Source organism: Bos javanicus, chromosome 23 (genome assembly GCF_032452875.1).
Source record: "Bos javanicus breed banteng chromosome 23, ARS-OSU_banteng_1.0, whole genome shotgun sequence".
NCBI classification, from domain to species: domain Eukaryota; kingdom Metazoa; phylum Chordata; class Mammalia; order Artiodactyla; family Bovidae; genus Bos; species Bos javanicus.
This window is the reverse complement of record NC_083890.1, coordinates 28061110-28071026: the sequence shown is the minus strand read 5'-3', so window position 1 is coordinate 28071026 and position 9917 is coordinate 28061110. Positions and strand designations below refer to the sequence as shown.

Genomic DNA, 9917 nt, shown 5'->3' with positions numbered 1-9917 from the left:
ATTGAATATTTCCTATTCTATTACACTAAAATCCATAAGCTTATTTTGCACATTGACTGTCTTTTATACTAATATAAGATTTTTTAAAACTAATACAATGCTTCACTAAGTTTTGTAGATCTTCCAGCGTCATTCATTCTTTGCAGTAAACACTGTATTCCATGAAAGAGAGGCTTTCAGGTCACACAAATTATTTTCCTTCGGACATAATACTTTGGAATGTAGCAGAAGTGCTTGATGTGTACTTCCTATGTCATCTTAGAAGATTTTTTTTTAGAAAAATAATTTGCATTTTGAAATATGACCGTAAGCCTTTTGATTTTCCTTAAAAAAGCAGCTCATTTTTGCAATAAGAAATACAACATAGCAATATTTGTGCAATACCTATATTAATATTAGAACCCCATCTTTTGAATTTCATCTAAGCATGAGAATTCTGAGAGGCCGATATTCACACCAGGTTTTCTTAAGTTACTCTAACACAAGTGGATAATAGCAGATTGTAGAATTAACATCGGATGAGGCAATGGCACCCCACTCCAGTACTCCTGCCTGGACAATCCCATGGATGGAGGAGCCTCGAAGGCTGCAGTCCATGGGGTCACTGAGGGTCGGACATGACTGAGCGACTTCACTTTCACTTTTCACTTTCATGCATTGGAAAAGGAAATGGCAACCCACTCCAGTGTTCTTGCCTGAAGAATAACAGGGAAGGGGTAGCCTGGTGGACTGTCGTCTATGGGGTCACACAGAGTCAGACATGACGGAAGTGACTTAGCAGTAGCAGCAGCAGCAGAATTAACATACCATTCTATGCCCTATTATAACATGATATACTTACTTCTGTTCCTCTTGCAGTGTATCAGATCTTTTACAGCATCATCAGAGTAAAGCTAATGTTCACCAAGCACACTCACTTCAAAGAAAAAAACATAATCTCTTTTATGCCACAAGTTTACCATTCATTGCTCCAGGAAAACAACACCATCAAGTTAAGTCATGTAGACCTTTACTTGTCCATGTAATTCTTGGCCTTGTCAATTAAGTCTCATCCTTAAACTTTAGCTCCATCAGTTCAGTTCACTTCAGTCGTTCAGTCGTGTCCGACTCTTTGCGATCCCATGATCCACAGCATGCCAGTCCTCCCTGTCCGTCACCAACTCCTGGAGTTTACCCAAACTCATGTCCATTGAGTCGGTGATGCCATCCAACCCTCTCATCCTCTGTCAGCCCCTTCTCCTCCTGCCCTCAATCTTTTCCAGAATCAAGGTCTTTTCCAATGAGTCAGCTCTTCACATCAGGTGGCCAAAGTATTGGAGTTTCAGCTTCAACATCAGTCCTTCCAATGAATACCCAGGACTGATCTCCTTTAGGATGGACCGGTTGGATCTCCTTGCAGTCCAAGGGACTCTCAAGAGTCTTCTCCAACACCACGGTTCAAAAGCATCAATTCTTTGGCACTTACCTTTCTTTATAGTCCAACTCTCACATCCATACATGACTACTGGAAAAACCATAGCCTTGACTAGACAGACCTTTGTTGACAAAGTAATGTCTCTCCTTTTTAATATGCTGTCTAGGTTGGTCATAACTTTCCTTCCAAGGAGTAAGCGTCTTTTAATTTCATGGCTGCAATCAACATCTGCAGTGATTTTGGAAACCCCCAAAATAAAGTCTGCCACTGTTTCCCATCTATGTGCCATGAAGTGATGGAACCAGATGGCATGATCTTAGTTTTCCGAATGTTGAGCTTTAAGACAACTTTTTCACTCTCCTCTCTCACTTTCATCAAGAGGCTTTTTAGTTCCTCTTCGCTTTCTGCCATAAAGGTGGTGTCATCTGCACATCTGAGGTTATTGATATTTCTCCTGGCAATCTTGATTCCAGCTTGCGCTTCTTCCAGCCCAGCGTTTCTCATGATGTACTCTGCATAGAAGTTAAATAAGCAGGGTGACAATATACAGCCTTGACGTACCCCTTTTCCTATTTGGAACCCATGGGAGAGATGGTATGTGGTGATTCATTTAACCATCCATCGGGTCTTGACTAAGGACACATATGCCAGTTACTCTGTGTGGCTCCAAGGACACAGTGGAGAGCCATATAAACAGCTTTTGCCTTCAAGGTGCCTGGGGGGAGCTGGTGGACATTGCTGTCAGGTAGATGCAAAAGTTGTTAAATTTCTTAATGTTCTACACCTTCTTTGGGAACCTTAAAAAAGTCATGGAGCCTTCAGCAGTGACATTTACTATCAGCCATGTAACCATAAGGGCAGCGAGCAAGGAGAGCTTGGAGCAGAGGCATTTTCTCTCACCCTGAGACCATAACAGATCCATTCTTCCTTGTTCTGATTAGTATTCACTGCTTGTGTTTAGCTGCCTGCAGTTGATACCCGATTTGTGAACGGCACTGAGGTACAATGCAGGGTTGGAAACTGGATCACAGACCTGCAAGTATTTAAAAAGTAGAACTTACTAGTAAAGTCAAATACATAAATGTCAGGATGATAAAAACTGGCATAAGGGAAATTTCGATGTGGTAAAATTGTTAAATTGAAGATTTAACTTGAAAATACAGTCAGCATAGGAAGAGATAATGAGAGGCGGGAGGGGGGCCGTGGAGGGGTGGGTAGGGGGTACAGGGGGAGCTGGGGAGAAGGAATGCAAGGATATGAAAAAAAAACGTCAATGAAACTGGCAATGACAACAAAAGGCCTGAACAGAAAGAGGCTCCTTGGGCTGCCTGTATCTTCCTGGTGAAATGTCTCCATGCGCCCTCTGGTGGCAGTGGCTGGGTAGTGGTCCTCTGAGAGGGGAGCCTCTCCTGGAAATGCATCACCTTTGTGGTCTCTCAGGGGAGGCGGGCTGGCATCTCACAGGGTCGCACCCCAGCTCCCTCCTTGTCTTGCACTTGCTGGGCACTGAGCACAGCATATGTTCACACACGTCTTGTAATTTATAAAATATAACTGGCTTTCAGCGAGTTCCTTATCATTTCAGGAGTTGTGTTTTCCCACTTATAAATAGCCACACCACTCATTCGTTTACCTATTCAATCATCTATACACATTTATTAAGCACCTGCTCTGGGACAGGGATTGACTTCAGCACTGAGGCTACAGTAGTGACGGGTGTCCCACTTCTGCAGGGCTTTTTGTTCTAGTGTAGGATTTCTAATGATTTTTGCCACAAATAAGTCAGTCATTTTTTGAGTGTAGGTAGGTTATGGAGTGAAAATAGACACCAGAGAAGAAACAGCCAGAAAACCTGGGTTCTAATCTAGTTCCACTGCTTAATAGAGTGTAATCTCGCTCAGCCTTAGTTTAGATCAGATCAGTCGCTCAGTCGTATCCAACTCTTTGTGACCCCATGAATCGCAGCACGCCAGGCCTCCCTGTCCATCACCAACTCCCGGAGTTCACTCAGACTCACGTCCATCGAGTCAGCGATGCCATCCAGCCATCTCATCCTCTGTCGTCCCCTTCTCCTCCTGCCCCCAATCCCTCCCAGCATCAGAGTCTTTTCCAATGAGTCAACTCTTCGCATCAGGTGGCCAAAGTACTGGAGTTTCAGCTTTAGCATCATTCCTTCCAAAGAAGTCCCAGGGCTAATCTCCTTCAGAATGGACTGGTTGGATCTCCTTGCAGTCCAAGGGACTCCCAAGAGTCTTCTCCAACACCACAGTTCAAAAGCATCAATTCTTCGGGCTCAGCCTTCTTCACAGTCCAACTCTCACCTCCATACATGACCACAGGAAAAACAATAGCCTTGACTAGATCTGTCATATCAAGGAAAAGCTACATTTTTCTCCATAGCACAATCTTTCAAACTACACGTAATGACAGTCAAAACTGCAGTGGAAACAGTGTCCCTAGCAACCAACAGTCCTATCTTTCTTTTCTGTCCTGGGTCAAGAAAGTTCCCAGACTTTTCTTGTCACCTTCAGGTGTTAAGCACTATTGTTTTATATACATAAATGTCTAATCTGAAATAATTTGTCACTTTCAGATATTAAGCAGGGGTCAACAGGTCCACATTGAAACAGGAGTTTGGGGCCAAAACCTCAGGAATAAAAAGAGTCTTTTACTAGCTACAGAAAGCTATGCCCAAGAAAAAGATGAAACTGATTAATTAGCGTGCATTTGAATGGAGAGGAAAATTACACTGTTGAAGGAGAATTTGGTGATAAATTACTGATAAATTTATAGACAAGCTTCAAAGGAACATCTAATATATCTACATTGTTCTGGTAATAGTTTCATCAGGCTTAGCTGGGAATCTGCTCCCTCAGTCCTTCTAGAGATTTCAAAAGCTCCTAACAGCCTTTGTAAAACCCCTTCCTATTTAACACACCTAGAGTAACCTCTAGTTCCTTCACTCAACCTTGACTGATACAACTTTTCTTTTTTAAACTGGAGTATAGTTGACTCACAATGCTGTATTAGTTGCTTAGGAAGCATTACTATGAACAAAGCTAGTGGAGGTGATGGAATTCCAACTGAAAGTGAAAAGTGAAAGTGAAGTTACTCAGTCGTGTCTGACTTTTTTCAACCCCAAGGACTGAGAATTCCAGCTGAGCCATTTAAAAATCCTAAAAGATGATGCTGTTAAACTGTTGCACTCAATATGCCAGCAATTTTGGAAAACTCAGCAGTGGCCACAGGACTGGAAAAGGTCAGTTTTCACTCCAATCCCAAAGAAGGGCAATGCGAAAGTGTCCAAACTACCATACAGTTGAGCTCATCTCGAATGATAGTAAGGTTATGCTCAAAATCCTTCAAGCTAGGCTTCAGCATTATGTGAATCAAGAACTTCCAAATATACAACCTGGATTTAGAAAGGGCAGAGAAACCAGAGATCAAATTGCCAACATCTGTTGAGTCAAGAGAATTCCAGAAAACCTCCACTTCTACGTCATTGACTATGCAAAAGCCTTTGACTGTGTAGCTCACAACATAGTGTGGAAATTTCTTAAAAAGATGGGAATTCCGGACCACCTTACCTATAACCCAAGAAACCTGTATGTAGGTCAAGAAGCAACAGTTAGAACTGGACATGGAACAATGGATTGGCTCCAAATTGAGAAAGGAGTATGTAAAGGCTGTATATTGTCATGCTGCTTATTTAACTTCTATGCAGAGTGCTGTGCTGTACTGAGTTGCTCAGTCGTGTCCGACTCTGCAACCCCATGGACTGTAGCCCACCAGGCTCCTCTGTCCATGGGGATTCTCCAGACAAGAATACTGGAGTACGTTGCCATGCCCTCCTCCAGGGGATCTTCCCAACGTAGGAATCAAACCCAGGTCTCCCGCATTGCAGGTAGATTCTTTACCATCTGAGCCACCAGGGAAGCCCAAGAATACTGGAGCGGATAGCCTATCCCTTCTCCAGGGGATCTTCCCCACTCAAGAATGAAACCAGGGTCTCCTGCATTGCAAGAGGATTCTCTATCAGCTGAGCTACCAACGAAGCCCTCTATGCAGAGTATATCACGCTAAATGCCGGGCTTGATGAATCAAAAGGTGGAATCAAAGTTGCCAAGACAAATATCAACAATCTCAGATATGAAGATAATACCACCCTAATGGCAAAAAGTGAGGAGGAACTAAAGAGCCTCTTGATGAAGGAGAAAGAGGAGAGTGAAAAACCTGGCCTAAAACTCAACATGGACAAAACTAAGATCATGGCATCTCGTCCCACCCGTTTATGGCAAACTAAAGAGGGAAAAGTGGAAACAGTGACAGATTTTATTTTCTTGGGCCCCAAAATCACTGTGGATGGTGACTGCAGCCAAGAAATTAAAAGACGTTGCTCCCTGCAAGAAAAGCTATGACTAACATAGACAGTGTATTAAAAAGCAGAGACATCACTTTGCCGACAAAGGTCCCTATAGTAAAAGCTATGGTTTTTCTGGTAGTTATGTATGGATGTGGGAGTTGAACCATAAAGAAGGCTGAATGCAAAGTATTACTGCTTTTGAATTGTGGTGCTGGAGAAGACTCTTGAGAGTCCCTTGGACTGCAAGGAGATCAAACCAGTCCATCCTAAAGGAAATCAACCCTGAATATCCATTGGAAGGACTGGTGCTGAAGCTGAAGCTCCAATACTTTGGCCACCTGGTGCAAAGAGCCAATTCACGGGAAAAGACCCTGATGCTGGGAAAGATTGAGGGCAGAAAGAGAAAGGGGAGACAGAGGATGAGATGGTTGGATGGCATCACTGACTCAATAGACATGAGTTTGAGCAAGCTCTGGGAGATAGTGAAGGACAGGAAAGCCTGGTGTGCTGCAGTCCATGGGGTCACAAAGAGTCAGTCATGACTTAACAACTGAACAACAATTACTTTCAAGTGTACAGGAAAGTGAATCAGTTATATGTAAACTTATATCCACTCTTTTTAGAGCCTTTTCCCATTTAGGCCATACAGAGTATTGAGTAGAATTCCCTGTGCTATATAGTAGGTCCTTATTAGTTATCTATTTTATATACAGTGGTGTGTATATGTTAATCCCAACCTCCCAATTTCTCCTCCCGTGATATAATTTGTTATTAAAACAAGAAGATAAAAGCCAATTGATTATTGAAATGCCTGCATCTAGGAAAAGAGAATCAGGGATTTGGAAAGTGGTATAAGGACCACAGCTTTTCATTATGTCTTGTAGCTGCACCAGGTCTTTATGTGGTATCTTTAGTTGTGGTATCTTTAGTTGTGGCATGAGAACTCTCAGCTGTGGCATGTGGGATCTAGTTCCCTGAGCAGGGATTGAACCTGGGCCCCCTGCTTTGGGAGAGCAGAGTCTTAGCCACTGGACCACCAGGGAAGTCCCTTTAAAAATATATACATGTACAAGTTTGGTAAAAGTTTTAAAAAACAGTCAAATAAACAAAAACACATGTGGGAAATAATATACGTTAAGCGCTAAGACATACGGTGGATTTAAAAATAAGCTCCACAGTCTTCCTGATGACTCAGTGCCCCTCTTGTGGAGGCCTAAGAGGGAAGGACTTATGGGACATGACAGAGCATGGTGAGGTAGGCTTCCACACAGCCCAGCCTCTTGTCTAGGAAAAAGTCACTGTGATTAGGCATGGTCACTAATCCAGTTCACTCACTCAGGTGGGAAGTCACAATAGAGTTGGGGCCAAAACCTCAGGAATAAAGACAGCCCCTTTCCCTGAAATGTCCTCAGTTTTTCATGGAGGACATTTTTAATGTCCCTCCTCTTCCTCCTCTTTTTTCTCTTCCCCGCCACCTCCTTTCTCTTCCCTCTGCTTCCTCTCCCTGATTCTCTCCTTTTCGTTTTGAAATAATCCTAAACTCACCAAAAATTATTGCAAAAATAGAGATGTCCCACTCAACCTTCAACCAACTTATCCCAGTGAAAGCATCTCAGGTACTATAGCAGGTTATCGAAACTGGGAATCAACCTTTTTTTCCCTCTCTGGTAAACTTGGTACTTGAAACTCCAGAAATCTCTTTCCATCATGACTAACGTGATAGATTCCTAGTTTTCAAAGTGCTGCCCTTTGAAGAGGAAGTGCTTCCCTTTGAAGAGGAAGTGCTTTGAGTCTAATCCAAGCCAATGCTTGTGGCTGAAGACTCAGCAGTCTTCTGGTCTAGTTTGCTTGTGAAGAGCTGAGAAACATAAAGGGTCACCAGAGAGTGTGGAACTGATGGATTTAGAAGATAATCCAGGGGCGGCCTTCAGCAAGGAGGGAAGCTAGTGGGCTAATGTAGGTGGTTACTGGAAAAGTTACCTGGATTGTTTTTAATGAGAGACATTTCTCACCTCAGTGGGTTTCCTAATGAGTTCAGGTGGTGTAAAATATCATTAAAACAAAAGAAACATCTGTCTAGTCCAGGCCCTGAGAGTAATTCCTGGAACATTAGTACTTCCAGGACACTTTTTTTCCTGGATGAAATTCCGTCTGAAGAGATACACTATTGTCTTTTAAGAAGCCCGGCGCGGAAACACAGGAACTCAACCGTGTGTGTTAAATTCAAGCACGTGTCTGTCTTAGCTGGGGTGTTCGCCTAACCGCCCCAGTCCCACGAAGCCAGAGGGAGAAGGCGGGGTTATGGCCTCCATCACCGCATCAGGGCCTCCCATCACAGGCCCAGACAGGCCCATGAGAAGCTGCCACAGAAAAGATAAAAATGCCCAGGTCCTGGGCCAGCACAGCTAAAACCCTCCAACGGTTGAAGGTGAGCGTAAAAAGCGAAAAAGAATAGAACAAGCTAGAAAGAGGAAGGTGCAGGAAGGAGAAGCGAGTTTCAGAGGAACTGAGCAGAGCGCTCAGAGATACTCTTGACCACACGCCAGGAAGCGTCATCTCCCGGCGAGAAGCAGCGCCACTTAGCGGTCAGACTCCGCGCGGCCGCCGGGGCGGCTCATTGTCCCGCCGTTTCTAGCCCGCGCTGCGTTTTTAAACCCCCGGCTACCGCGCTGGTGAGTGGGATTCACTGAGGTTCTCAGCTGGGAGCCTGGGGCGGTTTCAGGGGTGTGGGTGGGATTCGGTGCGTGTCGTGGGGACCATCTCACATGCGGTGCATCTCACATGTGGGGCCTGGGGAGGGGGTGGGGGGAGCGCGAGGATGGGGAGCGTGGGGGGCAAGGTAAGGTCGAGAAGCGGCCGAGGTCTACACGCGGCCTGCTGCGACCACCTGTTGCCACCACAGCACATCCCGCTTTTCTGTCTCTTTCCAGTTCCCAGCCGCTGCTCTCCCTGCTGCACCTGCCCTGCCCGCCTTCCTCCTCTTCACACACCTCCGTCCTCTGACCCCCTGGGTGGAAGGCTGCCCCCCACCTCCCGCGTTGCTCCTGTCAGAGGCCTGCAAGGGCTCCTGGAGGGCCGAGGCTCAGGTGACCACTTCCCAGCAGTCGTGCAGCGCCCTCCGAGGCCCCTGAGTGCTGTCCTCTCCTCCTGCTCCCAGTTCTGCCCTCTTCTCATTTCTGGTCTCGGAGTCAAGGAGTTTCCAGGCCGACTGTGCTCAGGGGGCCTCAGTCCTTGGAGTTAAAGGTCTTTTTCTAGCGACCAGGAGCTCTGGGAAGGACACAAGGGCCCTGAACCACACTTCCTAAAAACTGAATGCCCCTCTTCTGGGCCGCAGACCCTGGTCCTCCTTTCATGATAAGACTCACTTCCTAGTGCCAAGGCCATGCTGCACGTGCCGCACGTGCGGTCTACTTGGGTTTGTTTTTTAAACCTTGGAGAAATCTATCCCTGACTTGTTGAATGTTCTTTGCGCTGACAAGATATACAACTGTGGTGAAAGGGAATTCCCTGCTGGTGGAGGGGTTAGGACTCAGCACTTTCACTGCTGTTGGCCCCGGGTTCAGTCTCTGGTCTGGGAACTAAGATTTTGGTGTGCCTAAAAAACACCAAAAAATAAACAAAAACCCAAAACAAAAACAACAAAATAAACCAACAGCAACAAAAAATACCCAGCTGTGCTGAAAACTCTGAATCCCTGGACCAGCTTCTCAGAGTTATCTGAGTAGCTGCTTTACAGGCTAGTCAGTTTGGCTGAAATAAAACTCCATTCTATTATTATTACAGACTGTTTATTGATTATTTACATAGACAGAAATTAAAGTCTGGTGGCTTTGTGGCCAAAGGATTCTTCCTGCGATTTCTGTGGTCTCCACTCCCCACTTCCCTCTTAACATCCCACCTCCCCATAACATGAACTCAAATTTTCTGCTGTGTTGGTGTTCCACAACTGTTTTCGCACCTCTTCCCCTGCCATCTCCTGTGCCCCCTCAGGATTTGCCCTCCCCTCCCTGCTGCCCCCTCCTCTCTACAGTTCTCTGATCCCTTCCTAGGGCGTCCCCACCCCCGTATCCCCTTTCCCACCACAGGTCCCTCCGCGCCCCTCATGGCTCTTCTCCTGCGAGAATCAGTCACCTGCAAGGC

The 9917-nt window shown here is 45.4% G+C and overlaps 1 non-coding gene across 1 annotated transcript; it reads right to left on the bottom strand.

The window, feature by feature from the left end:
- Positions 1-6747: 6747 nt before the first annotated feature.
- On the bottom strand, positions 6748-6820 carry TRNAG-CCC (transfer RNA glycine (anticodon CCC)). The gene has a single exon. It is a non-coding gene; the product is annotated as a tRNA-Gly (tRNA).
- Between the last annotated feature and the right edge of the window lie 3097 nt (positions 6821-9917).